This window comes from Bos javanicus, chromosome 12 (genome assembly GCF_032452875.1).
Source record: "Bos javanicus breed banteng chromosome 12, ARS-OSU_banteng_1.0, whole genome shotgun sequence".
Classification (NCBI taxonomy): domain Eukaryota; kingdom Metazoa; phylum Chordata; class Mammalia; order Artiodactyla; family Bovidae; genus Bos; species Bos javanicus.
The window spans coordinates 57,549,605-57,564,403 of record NC_083879.1 but is presented as its reverse complement, the minus strand read 5'-3'; positions in this window follow the sequence as shown (position 1 = coordinate 57,564,403).

Below are 14,799 nucleotides of genomic sequence, written 5' to 3'. Positions count from 1 at the left end.
AAAACAGGTAAAATACAAAGGAATTGATTTTCTCATCTGATCTTTAATATTTATGAATGATGTAAAATAAAATCTGGTGATTTTTAATGTACCCTTTTTTTCTAATAGTTAACACAAAATTATGAATAATTTGTTTTTATGAATTCAACAATTACAGCAAATTAGCATAAGAATTACTTTCATACACACACAATTTCTAACTGTCCACTTTCCAGTTTGATACATAATAAAATATGTGGTTACTGTTTCTGACCTATGTAAGGTTTACCTAGTTTCTCTTATCAGATGTTAGCGTACTGTGGTAAATATTTTGTGTCTGAAACTTCTGAAATGAGTCAGTGTCTAACTAATCTAGTATTTTCAACTGTACAATTCTTTTTGTTCCAAAATGTTGATTCAGATATCTAATTCCTAATGTAGATGCAATCCGAGTCATTAGATGATTAATTTCATAATACAACAGATATGTGCAATCTAAATGGCAGTGTACTTACAATCTGCTTCATTCATTTTGTAATTACCATCTGTTAGTATTGATGTCGTAGAATCTGCCACTGTCATATAAAATTATGACTATGAGATGTTTACAGTAAGCAATACTGTAAGTAGTATATCATTATTACTGATATACTAAACACATATGCAGGGCTCTTAAATCTTGGAAATTTCACTGTTGAACATCATAAATATTTCAGTTAAAAATTATGTTTAATATTAGTCACTTAAAGCACTTTTTCTCTTTAAATCTCATCTAATTTTGTTTTTCCATGGATTCCATTTATGAGAAACAAATACACTTTCAGTAATAATATATCATGTCATAATTTTTTTTTCCTTCAGTTACTAAGTCATGTCAAACTCTTTTGTGACCCCATGGACCATAGCCCACCATCTGTACATGGGATTCTCCAGGCAAGAATACTGGAATGGGGTGCCTTGCCCTCCTCCAGGAGATCTTTCACAGCCAGGGATCAAACCTGCATCTTTTGCATTGGCAGGCTGATTCTTTACCACTAAGCCACCAGGGAAGCCCCTTAAAAATTTTATCATTTGCTAAATGAATTTTTGTGTAAATCTTATGTTTTGTGCTATAGATATAAAAATGGTAATATTAAGCTCCTACTCTCAAGGAGTTGCTATCTCTGTAGAATGCAGATGATAAGGACATAAATTTAATTACAATACAACTATAAGATACAAAATACAGAAAACTTTGTGCTGCATAGGTTTGTATTCAGGTGTATATCCTTAAAGAGGATGATAAGTAATAACCTTGATTCTTGTCATGGTTAATTTGACATGTTTCAGCTTGGTTAGGTTATGTGCCCAGTTATTTGGTCAAATAGTAATCTGGATGTTGCTGTTATGGTATTTTGTAGGTGTGATTAATATTTGTAATCTATAGACTTTATATATATTATAAAGGGAATATATTAGAGAGATTTCTAATATATATTAGAGATTTGAGAAATTAACTCACATGATTGTCTGAACTCTCCAAAGTAAGGCAGCAGTATGAAAACTTAGACAGGATTTCTATGTTACAGTCTTGAGGCAAATAGATGCAGAGAAAGCCTGTGACAAAATTCAACATCCATTTATGATAAGAACTCTCCAGAAAGCAGGAATAGAAGGAACATACCTCAACATAATAAAAGCTATATATGACAAACCCACAGCAAACATTATCCTCAATGGAAAATGCATTTGCTTTTAAAGCCTTTAACTAATTGGATAAATCCCACCCATTGAATGGAGTACCATCTGCTGTTTTGAAACATATGAAAATGTGTGTGTGTGTATTTATTGAAAGACAGAACAGAGAAACAGAACTAATAGGTTCCATGACAAATACATGTGTAGGAGATATAGATATCAGTTCTGTATTTGTATTCAGTTCAGTTCAGTTCAGTTGCTCAGTTGTGTCTGACTCTTTGCGACCCCATGAATCGCAGCACGCCAGGCCTCCCTGTCCATCACCAACTCCCGGAGTTCACCCAGACTCATATCCATCGAGTCAGTGATGCCATCCAGCCATCTCATCCTCTGTCGTCCCCTTCTCCTCCTGCCCCCAATCTCTCCCAGCATCAGAGTCTTTTCCAATGAGTCAACTCTTTGCATGAGGTGGCCAAAGTACTGGAGTTTCAACTTTAGCATCATTCCTTCCAAAGAAATCCCAGGGCTGATCTCCTTCAGAATGGACTGGTTGGATCTCCTTGCAGTCCAAGGGACTCTCAAGAGTCTTCTCCAACACCACAGTTCAAAAGCATCAATTCTTTGGTGCTCAGCCTTCTTCACAGTCCAACTTTCACATCCATACATGACCACAGGAAAATCCATAGCCTTGACTAGACGAACCTTTGTTGGCAAAGTAATGTCTCTGCTTTTAAATATACTATCTAAGTTGGTCATAACTTTCCTTCCAAGGAGTAAGTGTCTTTTAATTTCATGGCTGAATCACCATCTGCAGTGATTTTGGAGCCCCCCAAAATAAAGTCTGACACTGTTTCCACTGTTTTCCCATCTATTTCCCAAGAAGTGATGGGACCAGATGCCATGATCTTCATTTTCTGAATGTTGAGCTTTAAGCCAACTTTTTCACTCTCCACTTTCACTTTCATCAAAAGGCTTTTGAGTTTCTCTTCACTTTCTGCCATAAGGGTGGTGTCATCTGCATATCTGAGGTTATTGGTATTTCTCCCAGCAATCTTGATTCCAGCTTGTGCTTCTTCAAGTCCAGCATTTCTCATGATGTACTCTGCATATAAGTTAAATAAGCAGGGTGACAATATATATTATATATAACTCAAGTGTATACACACCATATGTATGATATATATGTATAAATCAATGTGTGATGACCCCGCAGGGTGATTTTAGATTCTTAGTTGACATTATCAGTAGCCATAGAAGCAGTTTATACAGAGTTATGATGTCAGTGAAATATTTTACCTATTGGAGGTGGGACATCTAGTTTAGCAACTGAGGAGATAACAGGAGAGAATCATGGAATAATTCAGTAATAATTCACTAATTATTAGAGAATAAATAAAGAGATATGAAAGAGTGCTATGTATTTTAGTTTTAAAACATTTTATACAGTAAATATGGAAAATGGTTTATATCATGTAATTTGACATAAAAGACATAATTTCTAATTATACAGACTTTAAAAAATTCATTTCTGTCAATCTAATTCCCATGACATTGCAATGCAGATGACTTGTAACTTCTTACAAAGCCAGAAAATCATAATAAGTAATTTTTATATTCATAAAGATTTGTTTGTTTGCTTGCTTTTAAAGTTGTTGTGGATAAAACTACTATGAGTGTACTTGATACTTTATGTATTCAGCTCTTTAGAGTCTCTCTTCGTCTATTTACTTCTCTCTTTCAAAGGCCTAAAATTAGATCATATCACCACTAAGGGGTATGACATTGAAAAGGTATTTTGAATAATGAGGTTAAGCTTCAGGCAGTTTACCCACCAAAATGTCTGGTAAGTTGTCATACTGAGTTTAACCATTCCTTTCATACTTTAGAGAAAATATTCTTGTATGAAGAAAATGATATTGATTTAGCCACTTTCATTTGCTAAGCTCTGTCTCAGAGCTTCAAATTCTTCAAGCATGAATTGAAAATGAAATTATAAGGATTAAATTATATTTATATAAAAATAATTATTGTGAGCTAAATAATGACTGGTACTTCACCTACTCAGGGCTTCCCTGATGGTTCATATTGTAAAGAATCTGCCTGCAATGCAGGAGACCCAGGTTTGATCCCTGGGTCAGAAAAATCCCCTGGAGAAAGAAATGGCTACACACTCCAGTAAACACTATGAAAGTTCCCCATGAACAGTATGAAAAGGCAAAAAGATAGGACACTGAAAGATGAACTCCCCTGGTCAGTAGGTGCTCAATACACTATTGGAGAACAGTGCAGAAATAACTCCAGAAAGAAAGAAGAGACGGAGCCAAAGAAAAAAACCAGTTGTGGATGTGACTGGTGATAGAAGCAAAGTCTGATACTGTAAAGAGCAATATTGCATAGGAACCTGGAATGTTAGATCCATGAATCAAGGTAAATTAGACATGGTCAAACAGGAGATGGCAAGAGTGAACATCAACATTTTAGGAACCAGCGAACCACAATGGACTGGAATGGGTGAATTTAACACAGATGACCACTATATTTACTACTGTGAGCAAGAATCCCTTCAAAGAAATGGAATAGCCATCATAGTCAACAAAAGAGTCCAAAATGCAGTACTTGGATGAAATCTCAAAAACAACAGAATGACCTCTGTTGATTCCAAGGTAAACCATTCAATACCACAGTAATCCAAGCCTATGCCCTGACAAGTAATGCTGTAGAACTGAAATTGAATGGTTCTATGAAGACCTACATGACCTTCTAAAACCAATACACACAAAAAAGATGTGATTTTCATTATAGGGGACTGGAATGCAAAAGTAGGAATCAAGAAACACCTGGAGTAACAGGCAAATTTGTCCTTGGAGTACAAAATGAAGTAGGGCAAAGTCTAATAGAATTTTGCCAAGAGAATGCACTGGTCATAGCAAACACCCTCTTCCAACAACATAAAAGAAGACTCCTCACATGGACATCACCAGATGGTCAAAACTGAAATCAGATTGATTATATTGTTTGCAGTCAAAGATGGAGAAGCTCTATACAATCAGCAAAAACAGGACAGGGAGCTGACTCTGGCTCAGATCACGAACTCCTTATTGCCAAATTAAGACTTAAATTGAAGGAACTCGGGAAAACTACTGGACCATTCAGGTATGACCTAAATCAAATCCCTTATGATTACACAGTGGAAGTGAGCAATAGATTCAAGGGATTAGATCTGATAGACAGAGTGCCTAAAGAACTATGGATGGAGATTTGTGACATTGTAGAGGAGACAGGAATTAAGACCATCCCCAAGAAAAAAGAAATGCAAAAAAGCAAAATGGCTGTATGAGGAAGCCTTACAAATAGCTGTGAAAAGAAAAGAAGTGAAAAACAAAGGAAAAAGGGAAAGAAATACCCATTTGAATGCAGAGTTCCAAAGAATAGCAAGGAGAGATAAGAAAGCCTTCTTCAGTGATCAGTGCAAAGAAAAAGAGGAAAATAATAGAATGGGAAAGACGAAAGATCTCTTCAAGAAAATTAGAGATACCAAGGGAACATGTCATGCAAAAATGGGCTCAATAAAGGACAGAAATGGTATGGACCTAACAGAAGCAGAAGAAATTAAGAAGAGGTGGCAAGAATACACAGAAGAACTACACAGAAAAGATCTTCATGATCCAGATAATCACTATGGTAGGATCACTCACCTAGAGCCAGACATCCTGGAATATGAAGTCAAGTGGGCCTTAGGAAGCATCACTACGAACAAAGCTAGTGGAGGTGAGGAAATTCCAGTTGAGCTATTTCAAATCCTAAAAGATGATGCTGTGAAAATGCTACACTCAATATGCCAGCAAATTTGGAAAGCTCAGCAGTGGCCATAGGACTGGAAAAAGTCAGTTTTCATTCTGATCCCAAAGAAAGGCAACACCAAAGAATGTTCAGACTACCACACAATTGTACTCATTTCACATGCTAGCAAAGTAACGCTCAAAATTCTTCAAGCCAGGCTTCAACAATATGTGAACCTTGAATTTCCAGATATTTAGCTGATTTTAGAAAAGGCAGAGGAACCAGAGATCAAATTGCCAACATCCGTTGGATCATCGAAAAAGCAAGAGAGTTCCAGGAAAACATCTACTTCTGCTTTATTGACTATGCCAATGCCTTTGACTGTGTGGATCACAACACTCTGGAAAATTCTTAAATAGTTGGGAATGCCGGACCACCTGACATGCTTCCTGAGAAATCTGTATGAGGTCAGGAAGCAATAGTTAGAAATGGACGTGGAACAACAAACTGGTTCCAAATAGGGAAAGGAGTACATTGAACTGTGGTGTTGGAGAAGACTCTTGAGTCCCTTGGACTGCAAGGAGATCCAACCAGTCCATCCTTAAGGAAATCAGTCCTGGGTGTTCATTGGAAGGACTGATGTTGAAACTGAAACTCCAATATTTTGGCTACCTGATGCAAAGAGCTGACTCATTTTAAAAGACCCTGATGTTGGGAAAGATTGAGGGCAGGAGGAGAAGGGGACAGCAGAGGATGAGATGTTTGGATGGCATCACCGACTCAATGGACATGAGTCTGGGTAAACTCTGGGAGTTGGTGTTGGACAGGGAGGCCTGGTGTGCTGTGGTTCATGAGGTCACAAAGAGTCGGACACGACTGAGTGACTGAACTGAACTGAACTGAATGCTGTATATTTTCACTCTGCTTATTTAACTTATATGCAGAGTACATCATGAGAAATGCTGGACTCGATGAAGCTCAAGCTGGAATCAAGATTTCTGGGAGAAATATCAATATCTTCAGATATGCAGATGACAGCACCCTTATGGCAGAAAGTGAAGAAGACCTAAAGAGCCTCTTGATGAAAGTGAAAGAGGAGAGTGAAAAAGTTGGCTTAAAACTCAACATTCAGAAAACTCAAATCATGGCATCCAGTCCCATCACTTCATGGCAAATAGAAGGGGAAACAGTGGAAATAATGACAGACTTTATTTTGGCAGGCTTCAAAATCAATGCAGATGGTGACTGCAGCCATGAATTTGAAAGACACTTGCTCCTTGGAAGAAAAATTATGACCAACCTATACAGCCTATTAAAAAGCAAGGACATCACTTTTCCAACCCTTGCCACCAATTCTCCTCCTCCATCTAGTCGTAGCTATGGTTTTTCCAGTAGTCATGTATGGATGTGAGAATTGGACCATAAAGAAAGCTGAACACCAAAGAATCAATGCTTTTGAATTGTGTTGTTGGAGAAGACTCTTGAGAGTCCCTTGAACTGCAAGGAGATCCAACCAGCCAATCTTCAAGGACATCAGTCCTGAATATTCATTGGAAGGACTGATGCTGAAGCTGAAATTCCAATACTTTGGCCACCTGATGTGGAGGACTGATTCACTTGAAAAAACCCTGATGCTGGGAAATATGGAAGTTGGGTGGAGAAGGGGATGACAGGGGATGAGATGATTGGGTGTCATCACCAACTCAATGGACATGAGTTTCAGTAAACCCTGGGAGTTGGTGATGCATTCCAAGAGGTCGCAAAGAGTCAGACATGACTGAGCAACAGAACTGAACTAATCCACTCCAGTGTTCTTGCCTGGATAATCCATGGACAGAGGAGCCTGGCAGCCTATAGTCCATAAATCACAAAGTGTCAGGCATGACTGAATATCTGATTATGCACACACAATATTTGGGATATCTCGATCTGCTTCTGCTTGTAGTACATGACAGGTTCAGAGGCTTCTTTGTAGGCTGTTGTGCTACATTTCTGTCTTTTGCTTCAAGATGTTATACTTTTTTTTTTTTTTTTTGACTTCAGATTTTAATTCAAACTAACCCACAGATTTATGATTAGACCATTTAAAATATCGTAAGCTTTCTGCTAAATTATGGACTTCCTTGGTGGCTCAGATGGTAAAGCATCTGTTTACAATGCAGGAGACCTGGGTTCGATGCCTGGGTCTGGAGGATTCCCTGGAGAAGGAAATAGCAACCCACTCCAGTACTCTTGCCTAGAAAATCCCATGGACAAAAGGAGCCTGGTGCAAGCTACTGTCCATGGAGTCACAAATTATACTCTGTTGTTTTTCAGTTAGTAAATCATATCTGACTTTTTGTGACTCCATGGACTTCAGCATGCCAGTGTTGCCTGTTTTTCACTATCTCCCGGAGTTTGTTCAGATTCATGTACATTGAGTCAGTGATGCCATCCAACCATCTCATCCTCTGTCACCCTCTTCTACTCCTCCCCTCAATTTTCCCCAACATCAGGGTCTTTTCCAATGAGTTGCATCTTTTCCAGTGAATTGGCTCTTCCCATCAGGTGGTCAAATTATTAGAGCTTCAGCTTCACCATCAGTCCTTCCAATGAATGTTCAGTGTTAATTTCCCTTAGTATTGATGATTTGATCTCCTTGCTGTCAAAGGGATTCTCAAGAGTCTTCTGCAGAAGCATAATTTAAAAGCATCAATTCTTTTGCACTCACCCTTCTTTGTGGTCCAACTCCCACATCTCAAAGGACTACTGGAAAAAACATAGCTTTGACTATGCAGAACTTTGTTGGCCAAGTGATGTCTTTGCTTTTTAATTTGCTTGCTGTCTAAGTTTGTCATAGTTGGGCTTCCCTGGTGACTCAGGTGATTAAGAATCCATCTACAATGCAAGAAACCTGGGTTCGACCCCTGGGTTGAGAAGATCCCTAGGAGAAGGGAACTGCTACACTCTAGAATTCTGGCCTGGAGAATTCCATGAACAGAGGAACCTGGCAGGCTACAGTTCATGGGGTTGCAAAGAGTTGGACAGGATTGAGCAACTTTCACTTCACTTTCTTCCAAGGAGCAAGTGTCTTTTAATTTTGTGACTGCAGTCACCATCCACAGTGATTTTGGAGCCCAAGAAAATAAAATCTGTCACTGTTTCTATTTTTTCTCTATCTATTTGCCATGAAGTGATGGGACTGGATTTCCTGATCTTATTTTTTTGGATGTTGAGTTTTAAGCCAGCTTTTCACTCTCTTCTTTCACCCTCATCAAGTGGCTCTTTAATTCCTCTTTGCCTCCTGCCATTAGAGTGGTATCATCTGTATTATACTTGAGGTTGTTCATATTTCTGCTGGCAATCTTGATTCCAGCTTTTGATTCATCCAGCCTGACGTTTCACATGATACGTTGTGCATATAAGCTAAATCAACAGGGTGACAGTACATGGCCTTGACATACTCCTTTCCCAGTTTTAAACAGTCTGTTGTCCCATGTCCAGTTCTAACTGTCGCTTCTTGGCCTGCATACAGGTTTTGCAAGAGACAGGTAAGATGGCTTGGTATTCCCATCTCTTTAAGAATTTTCCACAGTTTGTTGTGATCCACATAGTCAAAGGCTTTAACACAGTCAATGAAACAGAAGTAGATTTTTTTTTTTAATTCCCTTGTTTTTTCTATGATCCAACAGATGTTGGTAATTTTGATTTCTCATTCCTCTACCTTTTTTGAATCCAACTTGTATATCTGGAACTTGTATCCTGGTTCACACACTGCTGAAGCCTCACTTGAAGGATTTTGTGCATTACCTTGCTAGCATGTGAAATAAGCTCAACTGTGCAGTAGTTTGAACATTCTTTGGCATTGCCCTTATTTGGGTTTGGAATGAAAAGTGACCTTTTCTGGTCCTGTGCCACTGCTGAATTTTCCAAATTTGCTGACAGATTGAGTGTCGTATTATACATTATTTCAGTAGTCGAAAGCCACACCTGTAATTATTTTTGTGATAGTTAATCTATTCATTGAGATGACAAACAAGGCATTCTGTGAAAATACTAACACCTTAAATTTTTTGTTTTGTTTTTGTAATGTTGAGATCCTTTTGTATAGAAGAGAGGTTCTAAGAGTCATATCTTAAAGACTTTCAAGGCAAGAATCAAGAAAATAACTCTGTCCTTCAAACTCCTGGGGACCCAAGAATTCTTTCATTTGGTTGTGGGGTGAGAGAGTAATTGTGAGGTTTCAAACAGAAAAAGGTTGGGGGGTACATTTATGCAGCATTCTTAGTAGCACGATTTTCCCTAAAAAAAAAATATATATATATATATATATATATATATATATATTTTTATAAATCTCTAGACTGTTTACATGCAACTGGAGAGAGTAATGAGTATTTACCATCAGATAGCTATGTGACCAGTCCTATACTATGGAATCTAAAGGTGCTATTTGAGTCAATTTTGAGACTGATGGTGTTTTTTTATTTATTGTTCTTGGCATTGAGGCTTTATTTTTTGTGATTTTCTAGGATAACTGAAAATTCCTCATCTACACTGTTACATACTTTAATATATCCTTTATTTTATCAAATAGTATATATCATAAATGTGGTTATTCCCATAACAATGTATAAATTGTGATATACTTTATTATCTTCTTCCAATTGCAGAGAGAAGCTATCATTTGTTAAGCAAATATACTATATGAAATTATATCATGAACTGTTTCAGGGCCATGCATATACACAATTATAAAAACATACATTCAAAAGTCTTATTAGATATGTAATACTTGCATTTCAAATTTATAAACAAAATGAGTGCATATTTGAAGATGTTAAGTAACTACTCCAGGGTCACATATCTCCTGATTATTAGAGCTAAGGTTTTCTCTCTTTATTATCTAGGTCATACGATGTTAAATGACAAAAAAAAAATAGGTTTAAAATACATGAATTTTATGTGATTAAATGTGACTTAGCAACTTAGATCTTTTTATTTCCAAAACAAAATTCCTCTGCATTTACCACATGCATGTACGAGTTTTTGTTGTTGTTGTTGTTCATTTCAGATGTGTGAACAGCTATGCAGCTGGGAATTAATTTTAGAACATAGCAATGTTAGAGATAGTAGCTGACTGTGCAAGAAATGAAAGATAATGGCACAAAAGTGATGACAATTGCAGGACACTAATTAAAGGATATTGATTCTCTCCTGTTGCAGAATGTGAGCTCAATTCTAGGGTTGTATGAAAAGTTTACTATGAATTCACAAATACACAGTTTACTAATTTTTTTTTTTTCACAATTACTGAAAGAAGGGATTTCCTCATTCCTCTCTCAGGGAATATGTATTTATTAAACAGGAAGGAATAAATGATTGTTTAAGCATGACTCAAATTATTTCTATGAAGATTCCATGTGCTAGTTCTCTTGAAAGGCCATGTTGAGAAAAAGATCTTACCGACTTTATATTTAAATAGCAGAAAATATATGTTGAAAGCTAAAATTATACTTCATTGACCATGTCAATAAAAGTCTGATTCAAGAAGGTATAGAATTCAATAGTTTCATTTTTGTATATTTCATGTGAGTATTTTTGATATGATATATTCTAGTGTGTCACTTGGAGAAGGCAATGGCACCCCACTCCAGTACTCTTGCCTGGAAAATCCCATGGACGGAGGAGCCTGGTAGGCTGCAGTCCATGGGGTCACTAAGAGTCAGACACTACTGAGTGACTTCACTTTCACTTTTCACTTGCATGCATTGGAGAAGGAAATGGAAATGCGCTCTAGTACTTTTGCCTGGAGAATCCTAGGGCTGGGGGAGCCTAGTGAGCTGTAATCTATTGGGTAGAACAGAGTCGGACACGACTGAAGCGACTTAGCAGCAGCAGCAGTGTGTCACTAGACGTGGGAAACCGAACATGGGAAATAATGATCAGTTAAGTTCAGTTCAGTCGCTCAGTCATATCTAACTCTTTGCGACCACATGATTCTCAGCACGCCAGGCCTCCCTGTCCCTCACCAACTCCCGGAGTTCACTCAGACCCACATCCATTGAGTCAGTGATGCCATCCAGCCATCTCATCCTCTGTCATCCCCTTCTCCTCCTGTCCCCAATCCCTCCCAGCATCAGAGTCTTTTCCAATGAGTCAACTCTTCACATGAGGTGGCCAAAGTACTGGAGTTTCAGCTTCAGCATCATTCCTTCCAAAGAAATCCCAGGGCTGATCTCCTTCAGAATGGACTGGTTGGATCTCCTTGCAGTCCAAGGGACTCTCAAGAGTCTTCTCCAATAACAAAGTTCAAAAGCATCAATTCTTTGGTGCTCAGCCTTCTTCACAGTCCAACTCTCACATCTATACGTGACCACAGGAAAAAACATAGCCTTGACTAGACGGACTTTTGTTGGCAAAGTAATGTCTCTGCTTTTGAATATGCTATCTAGGTTGGTCATAACTTTCCTTCCAAGGAGTAAGCCTCTTTTAATTTCATGGCTGCAGTCACCATCTGCAGTGATTTTGGAGCCCCAAAAATAAAGTCTGACACTGTTTCCACTGTTTCCACTGTTTCCCCATGTATTTCCCATGCAGTGATGGGACCAGATGCCATGATCTTCATTTTCTGAATGTTGAGCTTTAAGCCAACTTTTTCACTCTCCTCTTTCACTTTCATCAAGAGGCTTTTGAGTTCCTCTTCACTTTCTGCCATAAGGGTGGTGTCATCTGCATATCTGAGGTTATTGATATTTCTCCTGGCAATCTTGATTCCAGCTTGTGTTTCTTCCAGCACAGGGCTTCTCATGATGTACTCTGCAGATAAGTTAAATAAGCAGGGTGACAATATACAGCCTTGACGTACTCCTTTTCCTATTTGGAATCAGTCTGTTGTTCCATGTCCAGTTCTAACTGTTGCTTCCTGACCTGCATACAGAGTTCTCAAGAGGCAGGTCAGGTGGTCTGGTATTCCCATCTCTTTCAGAATTTTCCACAGTTTATTGTGATCCACACAGTCAAAGGCTTTGGCATAGTCAATAAAGCAGAAATAGATGTTTTTCTTGAACTCTCTTGCTTTTTCCATGATACAGCAGATGTTGGAAATTTGTCTCTGGTTCCTCTGCCTTTTCTAAAACCAGCTTTTGAACATCTGGAAGTTCACATTTCACATATTGTTGAAGCCTGGCTTGGAGAATTCTGAGCATTACTTTACTAGCGTGTGAGATGAGTACAATTGTGCGGTAGTTTGAGCATTCTTTGGCATTGCTTTTCTTTGGGATGGGAATGAAAACTGACCTTTTCCAGCCTGTGGCCATTGCTGAGTTTTCCAAATTTGCTGGCATATTGAGTGTAGCACTTTCACAGCATCATCTTTCAGGGTTTGAAATAGATCAACTGGAATTCCATCACCTCCACTTACTTTGTTCGTAGTGATGCTTTCTAAGGCCCCCTTGACTTCACACTCCAGAATGTCTGGCTCCAGGTAACTGATCACATCATCATGATTATCTGGGTCATTGAAGATCTTTTTTGTACAGTTCTTCTATGTATTCTTGCCACCTCTTCTTAATATCTTCTGCTTCTGTTAGGTCTATACAATTTCTGTCCTTTATCGAGCCCATCTTTGCATGAAATATTCCCTTGGTCTCTTTACTTTTCTTGAAGAGATCTCTAGTCTTTCCCATTCTGTTGTTTTCCTCTATTTCTTTGCATTGATTGCTGAGGAAGCCTTTCTTATCTCTTCTTGCTATTCTTTGGAACTCGGCATTCAGATGTTTATATCTTTCCTTTTCTCCTTTGCTTTTCGCTTCTCTTCTTTTCACAGCTATTTGTAAGGCCTCCCCAAACAGCCATTTTGTTTTTGCATTTCTTTTCCATGAGGATGGTCTTGATCCCTGTCTCCTGTACAATGTCATGAATCTCTTTCCATAGTTTATCAGGCACTCTCTCTATCAGATCTAGGCCCTTAAATCTATTGCTCACTGTATAATCATAAGCAATTTGATTTATGTCATACCTGAATGGTCTAGTAGTTTTCCCTACTTTCTTCAATTTAAGTCTGAATTTGGTAATAAGGAGTTCTTGATCTGAGCCATAGTCAGCTTCCAGTCTTGTTTTTGTTGACTGTATAGAGCTTCTCCATCTTTGGCTGTGAAGAACATAATCAATCTGATTTTGCTGTTGACCATCTCATGTTGTCCATGTGTAGAGTCTTCTCTTGTGTTGTTGGAAGAGGATGTTTGCTATGACCAGTACATTTTCTTGGCAAAACTCTATTAGCCTTTGCTCTGCTTCATTCCGTATTTCAAGGCCAAATTTGCTTGTTACTCCAGGTGTTTCTTGACCACCTACTTTTGCATTCCAGTCCCCTATAATAAAAAGGACATCTTTTTTGGGTGTTAGTTCTAAAAGGTCTTGTAGGTCTTCATAGAACCATTCAACTTCAGCTTCTTCAGCATTACTGGTCAGAGCCTAGACTTGGATTATTGTGATATTGAATGGTTTTCCTTGGAAACGAACAGAGATCATTCTGTCTTTTTTGAAATTGCATCCAAGTACTGCATTTCGGACTCTTTTGTTGACCATGATGGCCACTCCATTTCTTCTGAGGGATTCCTGCCCACGATAGTAGATATTGTGGTCATCTGAGTTAAATTCACCCATGCCAGTTCATTTTATTTTGCTGATTCCTAGAATGTCCACGTTCACTCTTGCCATCTCCTGTTTGACCACTTCCAATTTGTCTTGATTCATGGACCTGACTTTCCAGGTTCCTATGCAATATTGCTCTTTACAGCATCGGACCTTGCTTCTATCACCAGTCACATCCACAGCTGGGTATTGTTTTTGCTTTGGCTCCATCCCTTCATTCTTTCTGGAGTTATTTCTCCACTGATCTCCAGTAGCATATTGGGCACCTACTGACCTGGGGAGTTCCCCTTTCAGTATCCTATCATTTTGCCTTTTCATACTGTTCATGGGGTTCTCAAGGCAAGAACACTGAAGTGGTTTGCCTTTCCCTTCTCCAGTGGACCACATTCTGTCAGTATTCTTCAATTAAAAATGTAAATGAACATATAGTTAATTTTTTTAATATATGATTAATTAGGGGAGGGATAAATTAGAAATTTGGAATTAACAGATACACACTATACTATGTAGAAAACAGATATATTAAACTGACAAACAACAAGGATCTACTGTATAGCCCAAGGAACTATAATTCAATATCTTATCATAACCTATAATGGAAAAAGCCTAAATGCATTCCATTAAGTCAGAAAAAGAAAAAAAGAAATGTTACTGAGAGCTCATTCATAGAAAGTCTGAAAAGCTAAGAGTGTCAATTAGCATTGAATCTGCCACTACATCAGGCATCTC